This window comes from Stenella coeruleoalba (genome assembly GCF_951394435.1).
Source record: "Stenella coeruleoalba genome assembly, contig: scaffold_112, whole genome shotgun sequence".
Classification (NCBI taxonomy): domain Eukaryota; kingdom Metazoa; phylum Chordata; class Mammalia; order Artiodactyla; family Delphinidae; genus Stenella; species Stenella coeruleoalba.
The window spans coordinates 173,176-191,515 of NW_027646328.1; the positions used below are offsets into that span (position 1 = coordinate 173,176).

The following is an 18,340-nucleotide window of genomic DNA, read 5'->3' on the forward strand; positions in this document are numbered from 1 at the left end:
GTCAAACAGAAAAAGAAACATATCATAAGATATCACTTATAGAGGGAGGGTAAATATGGCTGCACAAGAAATGAATTACAGAACAGAACAGTGTCTCACATTTAGAAAACACACTTATGTCAGCTTAAGGGGAAAGGAGAGGTGGGGTGATGCATAAAACCAGAGTTTGAAATTAGCACAGATACCGTTCAATAAACCAAATAGGTATTAGACAAGATCTACACCTTGCTCAATGAACAGGCCTCAACACACCCTATACACCGCAGAGAAATATATCTGAGGAATAAGAATCTTAAAACCCATGTATTGATATATCTCCATAAGGGAATCGAGTGTGTGCAGAGCGGCACAAACACAGCAGTGAAAAGGAGCTAAACCCCATTATAGAAATAAATTTTAAAAACAAAACGCTGAAACAATGAAAGAGAGAAAAATTCTTACAAAATTCGCTCAGGGGCTGTGATGCAACCTGGATTGACCACATATAAACCCACAGCTGGATAAGACATAAGGCTGGACACTTGGGGCTGACAGGATTGGTGAGCTTTGGTGAGCAACTGCCGAAAGTTTAATGCAATACTTCATGCTACTCAGTCCAAGGGTCCCAACACTCCAGGTTGAAGGGAATCTTCCTACAGCTAAACCATGCTTGGGAAACCCAGCGACTGGTATACCATATGATCGGGAAAGGTTTCTAAAATGCACCTCATTTTTCCTCTCCTGGGGCTCCGGATCGACATTCCAGCCGCTTTACTAACAACATCCCCACATGGAGTCAATGCCTTTAAGTTCTGGTATCGCACAGTCTGCAGTTAGTGCAGAGGATGAATGGGAATAGGGGGAACCAGTGAGAAACTAGCTGTAGCGGTTTCAATGGGCACATGTCACTCTAATATCACATCAGTAAGAAGAATTAACCAAAGGCACAGCAAGGTGCCCCAGAAGAAAAATAGGGCTTCAAGGAATCCTGTGGTTATGGGGCAAGACCACAAAAATAAGAGCTAAAAAATGGAGCTAAGGGCCACTGCAATTCAAAAACCTGCAGAGTTATAAAGGCCAACTATTTTTAAAAAATATATTGAGGTAAGGCTATGAAGAGGCATTGAAAGCAAGGCAGAATTGCAGGAAACCGATTTCAGGAGGTAGACTGGAATTGCATTGAAAGCATATGAAGAGAGTCAGAAACTCGACAATGATGCACTTGGCCAAAAAGGGCGTATGCGTTTTATCCTGAATATATTCAGGAAAAAACGCATACGCACTTTTTGGCCAACCAAGCAAGCTTGCAAAGGAAATCTGCACTACAATGAAGTCTCACTTCCACCCGGTCAAAAGGGCCATCTGAAAAAAGTGTAAAATCCATAAAGGCACGACAGGCCATGGAGAACTGGGAGCCTTCTTATGCTGATGGGCGGGATGTAAATTGCCAACAGCCACTCTGGAGAAGTGTATGGTGTTTCCTGAAACATCTAAAAAACAAAGCAACAGAGCCTAGGGCACTTCCACTTATGGTCCTATAGCTTAGGGAAATTAAAATCAAAAAGACACAGCCACCCCAAAGTTTGGGACGGCTCTGTTTACAAGAACCTCGTTTACGGTACAAGTTCAATATCGCAGAAAGTGAAAAATGGATAAAGAACTTGTGGTACTTACGTACAATGCAATATCACTCAGCAATGAAATCTATGTTATCAGGCCCGTAGCAGCACAATGAGTGGATTCAGGTATGATGATTCGAACTGAAATAAGTCACACAGAAAAGAAACATCATAAGGTATCACTAATACACAGAATGTGAACTTGGTTACACATGAACTGAATTACAAAACAGAACAGTGTCTCAAGTTTAGAAAACCAACTTACGCTTGCTTAAGGGGGAAGGTGAGTTGGGGTGCTGCATAAAACCAGAGATTGAAATGAGCACAGATAAAGTTCCTTAAGCCAAATATGGAATAGACAAGAGCTACTCCTTGCTCAACTTAATGGACTCAACACCCCATATTAAACGCCTAAGAATGTACCTGACTAGTAAGTATCTTAAAACCTATGGATTGCTATGTCTCCGAAAGAGAATCAAGCGTGTGTACAGGGGCATAAACGCAGCAGTGATAGGATTGGAGAGGTTCGGTGAGCAAATGAAGACCCTTTGAAGTCATATTGCATGGTACCCATTCCACGGGTCTCAACTCTCCAGGTTTAAGGTATTCTTCCTTCAGCTAAAACATGCATGTGGAACCTAGAGTATGATCAACCGTGTGAACGGGAGACGTGTTCAAATATGTCTCAGTTTTCCTCCCCTGGTACTCGGGTGCAACATTCCAGACGCTTTACTAACACTCTCCCCACTTGGAGAGTCAGCGCCTTTAACCTCCTGTTTGGCCCAGTTTGCAATTTCTGCGGAAGATGAACAGGAATAGGGAGAACCAATGAGAGACTAGCTGGAGGTGTCTGGACGGGCAAATTTAACTCTCATTTCCCACCAGGAAGAGGAAATAACCAAAGGCTCAGCGTGCCGTGCCGGAACCAGATTAGGGCCTGAAGCCATCCTGCGGTGTTGCGGCCAGCTCAAAAGAAAGCGAGTTGAAGAAAGGAGCTCAGGGCCTCTGTAATTCACAAACCTGCAGAGTTATAAATGACAGTTATCGTCCAAAAATAGACTGAAGTAAGGCTTCTAAGAGGACTTGAAAGCGGGGCAGAATTGCAGGATACCGATTTCAGGAGGTAGACTGGAATTGCATTGAAAGCATAGGAAAAGAGTCAGAACGTCCACAATGATGCACTTTGCCAAAAGGGCATATGCGTTTTTTCCTGAATATATTCAGGAAAAAACGCATACGCCCTTTTTGGCCAACCAAGGAAGCTTGCAAAGGAAATCTGCACTACAATGAAGTCTCACTTCCCCCAGGTCAAAAGGGCCATCAGAATAAAGTGTAAAATCCAGAAAGGCAGGACAGGCCATGGAGAACTGGGAGCCTTCTTATGCTGATGGGCGGGATGTAAATTGCCAACAGACACTTGGGAGAAGTGTATGGTGTTTCCTGAAACATCTAAAAAACAAAGCAACAGAGCCTAGGGCACTTCCACTTATGGTCCTATAGCTTAGGGAAATTAATATCAAAAAGACACAGCAACCCCAAAATTTGGGATGGCTCTTTTTACAGGAATCTCTTCTACGGCACAAGTTAAATATCCCAGAGAGCAAATAATGGATAAAGAAGTTGCGGTACTTCTGTACAACAGAATACCACTCAGCAATGAAATCTATGTCACCAGGCCCGTACCAGCATAATGAGTGGATTGAGGCACGATGATTCTAAGTGAAATAAGTCACACAGAAAAAGAAACATCATAAGGTATCACTAATACACGGAATGTGAACTTGGCTACACATGAACTGAATTACAAAACAGAACAGGGTCTCAAGTGTAGAAAACCAACTTATGCCTGCTTAAGGGGGAAGGTGAGTTGGGGTGCTGCATAAAAGCAGAGTTTGAAATTAGCACAGATACCGTTCCATAAGCCAAATATGTAATAGACAAGAGCTACCCCTTGCTCAACGAAATGGATTCAACAATGAGGTATCACCTCACACCTGGTAGAATAGGCATCATTGAAAATCTACAAACAAAAAATGCTGGAAAGGGTGTGGAGAAAAGGAACCCTCTTCCACTATTGTTGGGAATATAAATTGATACAGTCATTATGGAGAACAATATGGAATTTCTTAAGAAACTAACAATAGAATTACCATATGATACAGCAATCCCAGTACTGGACATATACCCAGACAAAACCATAAATCAAAAAGAGTCATTCACCGCAATGTTCATTGCATCACTATTTACAATATCGAGGTAATGGAAGCAACCTAAATGCCCACAGACAGACGAATGCATAAAGCTGTGGTACATATATAAAATGGAATATTACTAAGCCATGAAAAGGAATGAAATTGGGTCATTTGTAGAGACGTCGATGGATCTAGAGACTGTCATACAGAGTGAAGTAAGTCAGAAAGAGAAAAACAAATCTTGTATATTCATGCATATATGTGGAACCTAGAAAAACTGTACAGATTAACCATTTTGCAAGGCATAAATAGAGCAACAGATGTAGACAACAAACGTATGGACAACAAGGGGGGAAAGCTGTTGGGGGGGTGGTGGTGGGAGGAGTTGAGAGACTGGGATTGGCATGTATACATTTATATGTATAAAATAGATAACCAATAAGAACCTGCTGTATAAAAATATAAAATAAAATTCAAAATTAAAAAGAAGTAAAATTTAAAAAATAAAACAGAAAAAACAATTATTCCCTGCACATACATGTATTTATATGAATAAATTATTTCCATGCTTATATCTGTAAATACAAAAAAGAGGAATAAAATCTACCTTGAACCAAAAACGAAAAAGAGAAAAAAAACACAGAACCCACCAGTTACACAGAGGAAAACCGTATCAGGGCACTTGCTCCAGTTGTAAACAATTCTGAAGTTGGTCAGTGGTGGGGAATCGTCTCCCATTCAGCCAGCAGCCCCCACGCAACAAGCGTCCTCATTGCAAAGCTGGGGCACCGTGCCGAGGCATCTGTGAGTAAACGTGAGCTGAGCCCCAGGCCAGTTGCTGCTGAACTATTCCCACCCGTCCCAGGTAAAACACCTGAATATATACAAGGACTTGAAAGCCTAGAGGAAGGGCCATAGAGCCACACGAGTGACAGCATGCCGGCCGACTTGGTGCCTGCAGGCCAGCCAGGATGGTCCTGGCCCTGGGTGCTCTTCTGGAAGATTTCCATTTCCCTGCCTGAGATACCCGTCCTGTCCCTGCCCCCACTGCTTTTTTCCTTCCTCACCTCTGCCCAGGGAGAAATTCCAGCAGCAGGTATGGGTGACACATCCTCTTCTTTAGCAGGTGGCAGCCTGGCAACTGCTGCAGAAAGTCCAGCAGAGCCCCACTCACACTGGGCCACCCACAAAGCCGTGGCCTCTCACTCCCTCCCACCAGCCCAGCCCCGAGACTGCTGACAGGGCAGAGAAAATGGCGTCAGGCACGGCTGCAGGGGCTCTTGCTGCCTGGAGTGGTATTTATATTGATCTCAACCCAGGCACACCTGGGGAGGGCTGGCCGGCACGGTAAGGCTGCCCAGGTCAGCCAATCATCACCCCTCAGGGGCTCACAGTTGCAGAAAATGGAACTTGCTGAACCGGCCAGGTCCAAGGAACAGGTGTGGGCTCCTGAGAGTCAGGATAGACAAGGGGCTGCAGCTTTGGCTTGTTTTCTAATCATTTTATCTGGCCCATGAGTGGGAGACAACTTCAAGAAAACCCTCTCCTAATGAGAGGAACCCAGGAGTCAGGCAGAGGAGGGGTGGGTGGTGGTTGGAGACAGAGGCCTGGTGCCCCGGGTGCAGTGGAAGTCTCTGGAAGACCAGGTGGAGGGAGGCCTCACGGAGTGATGCCCAGGGTCACAGACCTGTCGCAGCTGCTGTTTGTTAGTTCAAGTCCTGCTCTGAGGTGCTCTGTGTCAGCTCTGAGCGACAGGTGAGCTGGGGGTGCTCTGCAATGAGGGCTATGTGCACGGTTCCTGTGTGCCCAGCCCTGCCACGGTACCTGCAAGGGTAGCTCTGTATCCTGGGAGGGGCCTGACCACGAGAGCCCCGAGGGCTGGGGTGGGGGTGGGGTACCTGCCCAGGTGAGCTCCATATTCTGGGATTGGTCTGACCACGAGAGCCCCATGGGCTGCTGGGGACCTGGTAAAGGATGTCAGGACAGTCAGTGAAGCCACCGAGGATATACCTCCAGTTGCTCCTAATTCCTACACCCTGCTGGTCATTCTACCAACCACCAGGACATGGTATTCTGTATTAGTCTTCAATGATGCCTTCTTTTGTATTCCATTAGTCCCAGAGTCACAAGAAATTTTGGCTTGTGAGTGGCAGGACTCAACATACAACTAAAACAATACTTCCGGGCCGTCTGGCCCCAAGGGTGCAAAAATTCCCACACCATCTTTGGGGAAAGCTTAGCTAAAGACCTAAAAGTTCTACCTCTGGAAAAGGAAACCCTCCTTCAATATGCAGACGACATTCTGATCACCAGCCCTACTAAGGAGGCCTCTGAACTACCAAGCCAATAAAGGATAGAAGTTGTCCAAGAAAAAGCTCAAATATCACAGACTGCGGTGACCTGCCTGGGCTTCATTCTCACAGAAGGTCAGAGAAGCCCATCCCAGGAAAGGGAAGAAACCATTTTCAGCCTTACCCCTTTCTAAAACTAGAAGACAGCTTAGGGGTTCCTGGGGAGGCCAGGGTTTGCTGCTTCTGGATCCCTAGCTACAGTCTACTAGCTGGGCCTCTATATGAAACACTGAAAGGAAAAGATGATGATCCTTTTGAATAGAATCCAGAAGTGGCCTTTCAAGAATGGAAAGAGCAGTCAATTCAGACCCTTGCCCTGGAACTCCCTAATTTAGCTAAACCCTTTGACCTTTACATTCCCGGTGAAAGGTGAATCGCCATTGGAGAATTAGTGCAAAAACTGGGACCACTTGAAATGGAACAATGCAAGAATGCCATCCAGGTAGGATAAACTACGGTCACTAAGGGGCTTGGCCCACTGCCACATCTGGCCAAGATACTGGCGGTATCTAAAAACCTGGAAATCAGCAGCCCAAAAGGCCACCTCCCTCCTAAGGGAAAAGGACCCCACGTGGTGATCCTAACCACCAACCATGCCCTGAAGTTGCAGGGTTCGCTCCGTGGGCACACCGACCTCGAGTGAGGAGGCCCTCCAACTCCAACATCCAGAGAGATAACCGGGGGCAACAGGGCACCATGACGACTCGTGTGAACATCACTTGACCTGGAGTTTCTCTCATAAAACAACAAGAGTGTGTCCCAAAAGAGTAGACTACTGCTTGCAGGACTTACTGCACCCAGAGGGGAGCTAATAATCTTGGCGGGGGAACAGTATACCACACTGTCACCATAGAAAAGCCTACAGACACCGTGATGATGGTGGCCAATAAGACCGGCTGGACTCCTGTTTACTTCAAAAGGCTGTTGACTCAGTAGCCATCATGGTCCTTGGTCACCACTGACCCTGGACTGTCTGGGAGTTGAGCGGGCAGGGCTCTGACACCTGGTGCTGTTTGTACGTTAATTCAGGGGCCTAATTGAAGAAAGCGCAGACTACTGGTCAGAACATCTAGGCTGGCAGAGACGGTCAGCCTAAGGTGGCCGAACAAATGTGGGGCAGGGTGAAACCGCCCCCACAGCGTCTCTGCACATCTCTTTCCTGGACCCTTAAAGGTCATTAGAATCTATAACACTTCCAATGCTGGTGCTCAGGTGGACGAGCAGGGAGGCAGGGGTCCTGGGGACAATCAACGTCACCGGGAGGCTGCTGGGGAGAAGCTCTGACCCTCGCCCCAGGGTATGAGGGCTCCCAACTCAGCACTCAGCAGTTACAGAAGAAGGGTCTGCACCCTCAGCACTCCAAGAATGAGGAACGGGACAAAAGGCAGAGGAGGGGTTTGTCCCCAGCAAAGCCCATTAAAAATCCCTGGGAGATAAAAATAGAATCTGGGCAATAAAGTCAAGTCTAACCTTTTTTATCCTTTGTGCTTTGTCTAATTTCACGTGCTCCTAGGGTCCCGCATGCAGAGGTTCCACACCCGGCACTTCAGACCAGATTTCCTAGTGCAGAATGGCTGGGTCGACACCTCAGCTCCTGGGGCCCAGTGCAGACTCCACGATATAGAGGCTGAGCTACAGCCAACCCGGCCCTCGAGAGCTCCGCCGCCTCCCTCCCTCCCACTGACTCTGACAGGATCTCTACACAGCAGCCCAGCCCACAGCCCACGGGGTAGTGCATGCTCTCACCTCTCCATTCTCTGATCAAAATATAAAGTTTCCTTTGCTTGTGAACCAAACTCAGTCTCGATCTGTTGGCCCCAATGACACTGGGCAGGGGGACACTTGTTGGGGTCCACTCTGGAGGATCAGTAACAGAAATTGAGACTATTGTAACCTCAATGAACAGATGTGTGAGCCAAACTGTAGTTAACATAGAACAGTGTATAAGGCTCGGGTAAAATAAGATGTTTTTAACACTTCCATTTGATATTTCCATCACTTTTTATAAGCAAGTTCAGTGAAAAGGTTTGTCTTATTTGTCAGGTCAATATTAGAGAAACGAAGTGATTTCTTTCCAAGGATGTACAGCTAATAATCTTGGTTAAACCTTCAATCTTGTTTTAAATGCTTTTCCATTGAAAATGATACCTCTCTTTCAGCTCCCCCATTTCTGAGAAGTATAAAATCTTATAATTTATTATTACCAAAGGGGAAAGGTGGGAGGAGGGATAAATTAACAGTTTGGAATGAACACATACACACTGCTATGTATAAAATAGATCATCAACAAGGAACTACTGTATAGCACAGGGAACTACACTCAACATTTTGCAATAACCTATAAGGGGAAATAATCTGAAAAAGAATAGATATTTTTATTGACATCATCTATCAATGACAGTTAAAGTGTAGCCTAAGGGAAGCTGGTGGTGAGTGCTTCTGACCCTGAAGACTTCAATCATCTAAAGTTTGGACTCTGCCTACTTCCCAAGGCCCTTAATGAACATATGTGTAGCCGTAGCTTAAAAACTTCCCCAGTTTGGGTTTCGGGGAGACACTGATTTTGAAAAAGCCCTGGTGTTCTCCTTACATGAATGGGACTCTTCCTACTGCTAAAACATGTCTGTCACACCCAGAGGATGGTATACCGTCTGATCGGGAAGAGTTTGGAAAAGGCATCTCATCTCCTCATCTCCTGGTGCTCGGGTTCACCCCTCCAGCGTCTTTACTAACAGTCTCCCCACTTGGAGATGTCAGCACTGTCAACATCCTGTTGCGTACAGTTTGGAATTTGTCCAGAGGATGAAGCAGAAGGATGAGGAACAATGAGAGACAAGTCCTAGGTGTTCAGACAGGCACATGTCACTCTAATTTCCAATCAGGAAGACGAATTGACCAAAGGCTAGGGTTGCCCATGGAAACAGTATAGGGCTTGAGGAAATCCCGCTGCTTTGTGGCCAGTTCCCATAAACACGAGTTGAACAATGGAACTCAGGGGCAGTAAAATTCACAAAACTGCAGAGTTGAAAATATCCATCACTGAAAAATGTCTTGAGGAAAGTCAGAGAAAAGGACTTGTAAGCAAGGGAGAATGGCAGGAAAGGGATTTGAGGAGGTAGAAAGGACTCGCCATTAAGCACAAGAAAAGGAGCTGAACATTGCCAACATTGCAGTTGGCCAAAAAGGGTGTATGCGTTCTTTTCTGTATATATTCAAGAAAAGGGCATACACTTTTTAGCCAACCAAACAGGTGGGCACTGGAAGTCAATACTACAAAAGATATCACTTCGCATCAGTCAGAAGAGCCATCCTCATAAAGCGTAAACAACAGAAATGCAGGACAGGGCAACGAGAAGAGGGAGCCCTGTGAGACTTATAGTGGAAATGTATATTGCCAACGGCCATTCTGGAGAAGTGTATTGTGTTTACTAAAGCATCTAAAAAATGAGCTACAGAGCATAGGGCACTTGCACTCATGGGCGTATATCTTGGGAAAAACAAAAATCGAGAGGACACAGGCACCCCAATGTTTACCCCCTCTCTGTTTAAAAGATCCTCGACTAGGATATAACTTAAATGTCTCTGGAGGGAAAAAATGGATAGAGATGTGGTACTTAGGTAGAGTGGAATATTATTCAGCCTGGAAATCAATGAAATATGGCCAGTTGTAACAACTCCGGAGGAGTTACGTATGATCATTCTAAGTGACAGAATTCAAAAAGAAAAAGACACATATCATAAGATATCACTTAAAGGTGGAATCCAAAATGGCTACACATGAAATAAATTACAAAACAAAAACATAGTCAAATATGTAGAAAACACGCATAAGGCTGCTAAACGGGAAAGGTGGGGAGGGGTGAGGCATCATCCAGGAGGTTGAAATTAGCAAAGATACCATTCCAAATACCAAACTGATAATCAACAAGGCCTACACGGTAGCTAAAAGAACTGCACTCAGCACACTCAAGTCACCGGAAAAGAATATATACGACTGGTAAGAATCTGAAAAAGAATTTATTGATGTCTCTCTGTACGCGAATCAAGTGGATGTACAGCAGCAAGAAACAGAGCTTTGAAAATCAGCTGTAACCAATATAGTAATAAATTGAAAAAAATAAACGACAGAGAGACAGAGAAAACCTCTTACAACTTTTCCTCAGGGACGGTGATGCAACATGGATTGAACACATCTAGACCCACAGCAGGATGAGACATAAGGCTGGAAACTGTTTGCGCTAAGAGAAATGTGAGGTTGGGTGAGGAAATGCACACCCTTTAAAGTAATACTACCTGGTACCCATTCAATGGGTCCCAAATCTGCAGGTTCAAGGGATCTTCCTACAGCTAAAACATGCATGGAAAACCCAGAGGACTGTACACCATGTGATCGGGAGATGTGTCTAAAATGCACCTCATTTATCCTCTCCTGGTGCTCCTGTTCACCATTCCAGCCACGCTACTTAGAATCTCCCCACTTGGAGAATCAGCACATTTAAACTTCTGTTTCACACATTTTGCAAATTGTGAGGAGGATGAACGGGAAGAGGGGGAACCAATGAGAGAAGAGTTGTAGGGGTTTGGATGGGCACATATCACTCTAATTTCCCATTAAGAATAAGAATTAAAGAAAGGCTCAGCCTGCCTCGCCGGAGCCAAAATAGGGCCTGAAGCAATCCTGCGGGTTTGAGGCCAGCTCACAAAAGAGCAACTTAAAAAATGGAGCTCAGGGTCACTGCAATTCACAAACCTGCAGAGTTATAAATGAAAACTAACGTCCAAAAATATGTTGAGGTAAGGCAAAGAAGAGGATCTGAAAGCAAGACAGAATTGCAAGAAACAGATTTCAAGAGATAGAGTGGACTCGTCTTTAACGCACATGAAAAGCGGCAGAATTTCGACAATGATGCAGTTGGCCCAAAAGGGCGTATGCGTTTTTTCCTGATTATATCCAGGAAAAAACGCATACGCACTTTATGGGCAACGAAGCAAGCAAGCAATGCAAATGTGCACAACAAAGAAGTCTCACTTCCCACTGGTCAAAAGGGCCATCCTAAAAAATTGTAAAAACCAGAAATGCAGGACAGGCCATGGAGAACAGGGAGCCTTTATACGCTGATGGGCAGTGTGTGAACTGCCGAGAGCCACTCTGGAGAAGTGTATGATGGTTCCTAAATCATCTAAAAAACAGAGCTACAGAGCATAGGACACTTCCAATCATGGGAGTATATCTAGGGAAGTCTAAAAATCAACAAGACACAAGCACACCACAGTTTAGGGCTACTCTGTTTACAAGAACCTCAACTTCAGTACACCTTAAATATCCCAGGAAAGAGAACAATGGATAAAGAAGATGTGGTACTTATGTACAATGGAATATCTCTTCACCATGAAATCAATGTAATAAGGCTAGTAGAAGGATAAAGAGTGGATTTAGGTCCGATAATACTACTTGAAATAAGTCAAACAGAAAAAGAAACATATCATAAGATATCACTTATAGAGGGAGGGTAAATATGGCTGCACAAGAAATGAATTACAGAACAGAACAGTGTCTCACATTTAGAAAACACACTTATGTCAGCTTAAGGGGAAAGGAGAGGTGGGGTGATGCATAAAACCAGAGTTTGAAATTAGCACAGATACCATTCAATAAACCAAATAGGTATTAGACAAGATCTACACCTTGCTCAATGAACTGGCCTCAACACACCCTATACACCGCAGAGAAATATATCTGAGTAATAAGAATCCTAAAACCCATGTATTGATATATCTCCATAAGGGAATCAAGTGTGTGCAGAGCGGCACAAACACAGCAGTGAAAATGAGCTAAACCCCATTATAGAAATAAATTTTAAAAACAAAACGCTGAAACAATGAAAGAGAGAAAAATTCTTACAAAATTTGCTCAGGGGCTGTGATGCAACCTGGATTGACCACATATAAACCCACAGCTGGATAAGACATAAGGCTGGACACTTGGGGCTGACAGGATTGGTGAGCTTTGGTGAGCAACTGCCGAAAGTTTAATGCAATACTTCATGCTACTCAGTCCAAGGGTCCCAACACTCCAGGTTGAAGGGAATCTTCCTACAGCTAAACCATGCTTGGGAAACCCAGCGACTGGTATACCATATGATCGGGAAAGGTTTCTAAAACGCACCTCATTTTTCCTATCCTGGGGCTCCGGATCGACATTCCAGCCGCTTTACTAACAACATCCCCACATGGAGTCAATGCCTTTAAGTTCTGGTATCGCACAGTCTGCAGTTAGTGCAGAGGATGAATGGGAACAGGGGGAACCAGTGAGAAACTAGCTGTAGCGGTTTCAATGGGCACATGTCACTCTAATATCACATCAGTAAGAAGAATTAACCAAAGGCACAGCAAGGTGCCCCAGAAGAAAAATAGGGCTTCAAGGAATCCTGTGGTTACGGGCCAAGACCACAAAAATAAGAGCTAAAAAATGGAGCTAAGGGCCACTGCAATTCAAAAACCTGCAGAGTTATAAAGGCCAACTATTTTTAAAAAATATATTGAGGTAAAACTATGAAGAGGCATTGAAAGCAAGGCAGAATTGCAGGAAACCGATTTCAGGAGGTAGACTGGAATTGCATTGAAAGCATATGAAGAGAGTCAGAAACTCGACAATGATGCACTTGGCCAAAAAGGGCGTATGCGTTTTTTCCTGAATATATTCAGGAAAAAACGCATACGCCCTTTTTGGCCAACCAAGCAAGCTTGCAAAGGAAATCTGCACTACAATGAAGTCTCACTTCCACCTGGTCAAAAGGGCCATCTGAAAAAAGTGTAGAATCCATAAAGGCAGGACAGGCCATGGAGAACTGGGAGCCTTCTTATGCTGATGGGCGGGATGTAAATTGCCAACAGCCACTCTGGAGAAGTGTATGGTGTTTCCTGAAACATCTAAAAAACAAAGCAACAGAGCCTAGGGCACTTCCACTTATGGTCCTATAGCTTAGGGAAATTAAAATCAAAAAGACACAGCCACCCCAAAGTTTGGGACGCCTCTGTTTACAAGAACCTCGTTTACGGTACAAGTTCAATATCGCAGAAAGTGAAAAATGGATAAAGAACTTGTGGTACTTACGTACAATGCAATATCACTCAGCAATGAAATCTATGTGATCAGGCCCGTAGCAGCATAATGAGTGGATTCCGGTATGATGATTCGAACTGAAATAAGTCACACAGAAAAGAAACATCATAAGGTATCACTAATACACAGAATGTGAACTTGGCTACACATGAACTGAATTACAAAACAGAACAGTGTCTCAAGTTTAGAAAACCAACTTACGCTTGCTTAACGGGGAAGGTGAGTTGGGGTGCTGTATAAAACCAGAGATTGAAATGAGCACAGATAAAGTTCCTTAAGCCAAATATGGAATAGACAAGAGCTACTCCTTGCTCAACGAAATGGACTCAACACCCCATATTAAACGCCTAAGAATGTACCTGACTAGTAAGTATCTTAAAACCTATGGATTGCTATGTCTCCAAAAGAGAATCAAGCGTGTGTACAGGGGCATAAACGCAGCAGTGATAGGATTGGAGAGGTTCTGTGAGCAAATGAAGACCCTTTGAAGTCATATTGCATGGTACCCATTCCACGGGTTTCAACTACCCAGGTTTTAGGTATTCTTCCTTCAGCTAAAACATGCATGTGGAACCCAGAGTATGATCAACCATGTGATCGGGAGATGTGTTCAAATATGTCTCAGTTTTCGTACCCTGGTACTCGGGTGCAACATTCCAGACGCTTCACTAACACTCTCCCCACTTGGAGAGTCAGCACCTTTAACCTCCTGTTTGGCCCAGTTTGCAAATTCTGCGGAAGATGAACAGGAATAGCGAGAACCAATGAGAGGCTAGCTGGAGGTGTCTGGACGGGCAAATTTAACTCTCATTTCCCACCAGGAAGAGGAATTAACCAAAGGCTTAGTGTGCCGTGCCGGAACCAGATTAGGGCCTGAAGCCATCCTGCGGTGTTGCGGCCAGCTCACAAGAAAGCGAGTTGAAGAAAGGAGCTCAGGGGCACTGTAATTCACAAACCTGCAGAGTTTTAAATGACAGCTATCGTCCAAAAATAGACTGAAGTAAGGCTGCCAAGAGGACTTGAAAGCGGGGCAGAATTGCAGGAAACCAATTTCAGGAGGTAGACTGGAATTGCATTGAAAGCATAGGAAAAGAGGCAGAACGTCCACAATGATGCACTTGGACAAAAAGGGCGTATGCGTTTTTTCCAGAATATATTCAGGAAAAAACGCATACGCCCTTTTTGGCCAACCAAGCAAGCTTGCAAAGGAAATCTGCACTACAATGAAGTCTCACTTCCCCCCGGTCAAAAGGGCCATCTGAAAAAAGTGTAAAATCCAGAAAGGCAGGACAGGCCATGGAGAACTGGGAGCCTTGTTATGCTGATGGGCGGGATGTAAATTGCCAACAACCACTGGGGAGAAGTGTATGGTGTTTCCTGAAACATCTAAAAAACAAAGCAACAGAACCTAGGGCACTTCCACTTATGGTCCTATAGCTTAGGGAAATTAAAATCAAAAAGACACAGCCACCCCAAAGTTTGGGACGCTTCTGGTTACAAGAACCTCGTTTACAGTACAAGTTCAACATCACAGAAAGTGAAAAATGGAGAAAGAAGTTGTGGTATTTACTTACAAAGCAATATCACTCAGCAATGAAATCTGTGTCATCAGGCCCTTAGCAGCACAATGAGTGGATTCAGGTATGATGATTCTAACTGAAATAAGTCACACAGAAAAAGAAACATCATAAGATATCAGTAATACACGGAATGTAAACTTGGCTACACAGGAACTGAATTACAGAACAGAACAGGGTCTCAAATTTAGAAAACCAACTTATGCTTGCTTAAGGGGAAAGGTGAGTTGGGGTGCTGCATAAAACCAGAGATTGAAATGAGCACAGATAAAGTTCCTTAAGCCAAATATGGAATAGACAAGAGCTACTCCTTGCTCAACGAAATGGACTCAACACCGCATATTAAACGCCTAAGAATGTACCTGACTAGTAAGTATCTTAAAACCTATGGATTGCTATGTCTCCGAAAGAGAATCAAGCAAGTGTACAGGGGCATAAACGCAGCAGTGATAGGATTGGAGAGGTTCGGTGAGCAAATGAAGACCCTTTGAAGTCATATTGCATGGTACCCATTCCACGGGTTTCAACTACCAAGGTTTAAGGTATTCTTCCTTCAGCTAAAACATGCATGTGGAACCTAGAGTATGATCAACCATGTGATCGGGAGACGTGTTCAAATATGTCTCAGTTTTCATACCCTGGTACTCGGGTGCAACATTCCAGATGCTTTACTAACACTCTCCCGACTTGGAGAGTCAGTCCCTTTAACCTCCTGTTTGGCCCAGTTTGCAATTTCTGCGGAAGATGAACAGGAATAGCGAGAACCAATGAGAGACTAGCTGGAGGTGTCTGAACGGGCAAATTTAACTCTCATTTCCCACCAGGAAGAGGAATTAACCAAAGGCTCAGCGTGCCGTACCGGAACCAGATTAGGGCCTGAAGCCATCCTGCGGTGTTGCGGCCAGCTCAAAAGAAAGCGAGTTGAAGAAAGGAGCTCAGGGGCACTGTAATTCACAAACCTGCAGAGTTATAAATGACAGCTATCGTCCAAAAACAGACTGAAGTAAGGCGGCCAAGAGGACTTGAAATCGGGGCAGAATTGCAGGAAACCGATTTCAGGAGGTAGACTGGAATTGCATTGAAAGCATAGGAAAAGAGGCAGAACGTCCACAATGATGCACTTGGCCAAATAGGGCGTATGCGTTTTTTCCTGAATATATTCAGGAAAAAACGCATACGCCCTTTTTGGCCAACCAAGCAAACTTGCAAAGGAAATCTGCACTACAATGAAGTCTCACTTCCCCCCTGCTCAAAAGGGCCATCTGAAAAAAGTGTAAAATCCAGAAAGGCAGGACAGGCCATGGAGAACTGGGAGCCTTGTTATGCTGATGGGCGGGATGTAAATTGCCAACAGACACTCGGGAGAACTGTATGGTGTCTCCTGAAACATCTAAAAAACAAAGCAACAGAGCCTAGGGCACTTCCACTTATGGTCCTATAGCTTAGGGAAATTAAAATCAAAAAGACACAGCCACCCCAAAGTTTGGGACGCCTCTGTTTACAACAACCTCGTTTACCGTACAGGTTCAATATCACAGAAAGTGAAAAATGGATAAAGAATTGTGGTACTTACGTACAATGCAGTATCACTCAGCAATGAAATCTATGTCATCAGGCCCGTAGCAGCATAATGAGTGGATTCAGGTACGATGATTCTAACTGAAATAAGTCACACAGAAAAAGAAACATCATAAGATATCAGTAATACACGGAATGTAAACTTGGCTACACAGGAACTGAATTACAGAACAGAACAGTGTCTCAAATTTAGAAAACCAACTTATGCTTGCTTAAGGGGAAAGGTGAGTTGGGGTGCTGCATAAAACCAGAGATTGAAATGAGCACAGATAAAGTTCCTTAAGCCAAATATGGAATAGACAAGAGCTACTCCTTGCTCAACGAAATGGACTCAACACCCCATATTAAACGCCTAAGAATGTACCTGACTAGTAAGTATCTTAAAACCTATGGATTGCTATGTCTCCAAAAGAGAATCAAGCGTGTGTACAGGGGCATAAACGCAGCAGTGATAGGATTGGAGAGGTTCGGTGAGCAAATGAAGACCCTTTGAAGTCATATTGCATGGTACCCATTCCACGGGTCTGAACTCTCCAGGTTTTAGGTATTCTTCCTTCAGCTAAAACATGCATGTGGAACCCAGAGTATGATCAACCATGTGAACGGGAGACGTGTTCAAATATGTCTCAGTTTTCCTCCCCTGGTACTCGGGTGCAACATTCCAGACGCTTTACTAACACTCTCCCGACTTGGAGAGTCAGTCCCTTTAACCTCCTGTTTGGCCCAGTTTGCAATTTCTGCGGAAGATGAACAGGAATAGCGAGAACCAATGAGAGGCTAGCTGGAGGTGTCTGAACGGGCAAATTTAACTCTCATTTCCCACCAGGAAGAGGAATTAACCAACGGCTCAGCGTGCGGGGCCGGAACCAGATTAGGGCCTGAAGCCATCCTGCGGTGTTGCGGCCAGGTCACAAGAAAGCGAGTTGAAGAAAGGAGCTCAGGGGCACTGTAATTCACAAACCTGCAGAGTTATAAATGACAGCTATCGTCCAAAAATAGACTGAAGTAAGGCTGCCAAGAGGACTTGAAAGCGGGGCAGAATTGCAGGAAACCGATTTCAGGAGGTAGACTGGAATTGCATTGAAAGCATAGGAAAAGAGGCAGAACGTCCACAATGATGCACTTGGCCAAAAAGGGCGTATGCTTTTTTTCCTGAATATATTCAGGAAAAAACGCATACGCCCTTTTTGGCCAACCAAGCAAGCTTGCAAAGGAAATCTGCACTACAATGAAGTCTCACTTCCCCCCGGTCAAAAGGGCCATCTGAAAAAAGTGTAAAATCCAGAAAGGCAGGACAGGCCATGGAGAACTGGGAGCCTTGTTATGCTGATGGGCGGGATGTAAATTGCCAACAGACACTCGGGAGAAGTGTATGGTGTTTCCTGAAACATCTAAAAAACAAAGCAACAGAGCCTAGGGCACTGCCACTTATGGTCCTATAGCTTAGGGAAATTAAAATCAAAAAGACACAGCCACCCCAAAGTTTGGAACGGCTCTGTTTACAAGAACCTCGTTTACAGTACAAGTTCAACATCGCAGAAAGTGAAAAATGGATAAAGAAGTTGTGGTATTTACTTACAAAGCAATATCACTCAGCAATGAAATCTGTGTCATCAGGCCCTTAGCAGCACAATGAGTGGATTCAGGTATGATGATTCTAACTGAAATAAGTCACACAGAAAAAGAAACATCATAAGATATCAGTAATACACGGAATGTAAACTTGGCTACACAGGAACTGAATTACAGAACAGAACAGGGTCTCAAATTTAGAAAACCAACTTATTCTTGCTTAACGGGGAAGGTGAGTTGGGGTGCTGTATAAAACCAGAGATTGAAATGAGCACAGATAAAGTTCCTTAAGCCAAATATGGAATAGACAAGAGCTACTCCTTGCTCAACGAAATGGACTCAACACCCC

At 44.4% G+C, this 18,340-nt stretch overlaps 1 long non-coding RNA gene across 1 annotated transcript in view; it reads right to left on the bottom strand.

The window, feature by feature from the left end:
• Positions 1-1,694: 1,694 nt before the first annotated feature.
• LOC307181170 overlaps positions 1,695-18,340 on the bottom strand; it is a 555,881-nt gene continuing 539,235 nt past the window's right edge. The window contains exon 5 of the long non-coding RNA XR_013826061.1: positions 1,695-1,739. This is a non-coding gene — a long non-coding RNA (uncharacterized lncRNA). The remainder of the gene's footprint in view (positions 1,740-18,340) is intronic.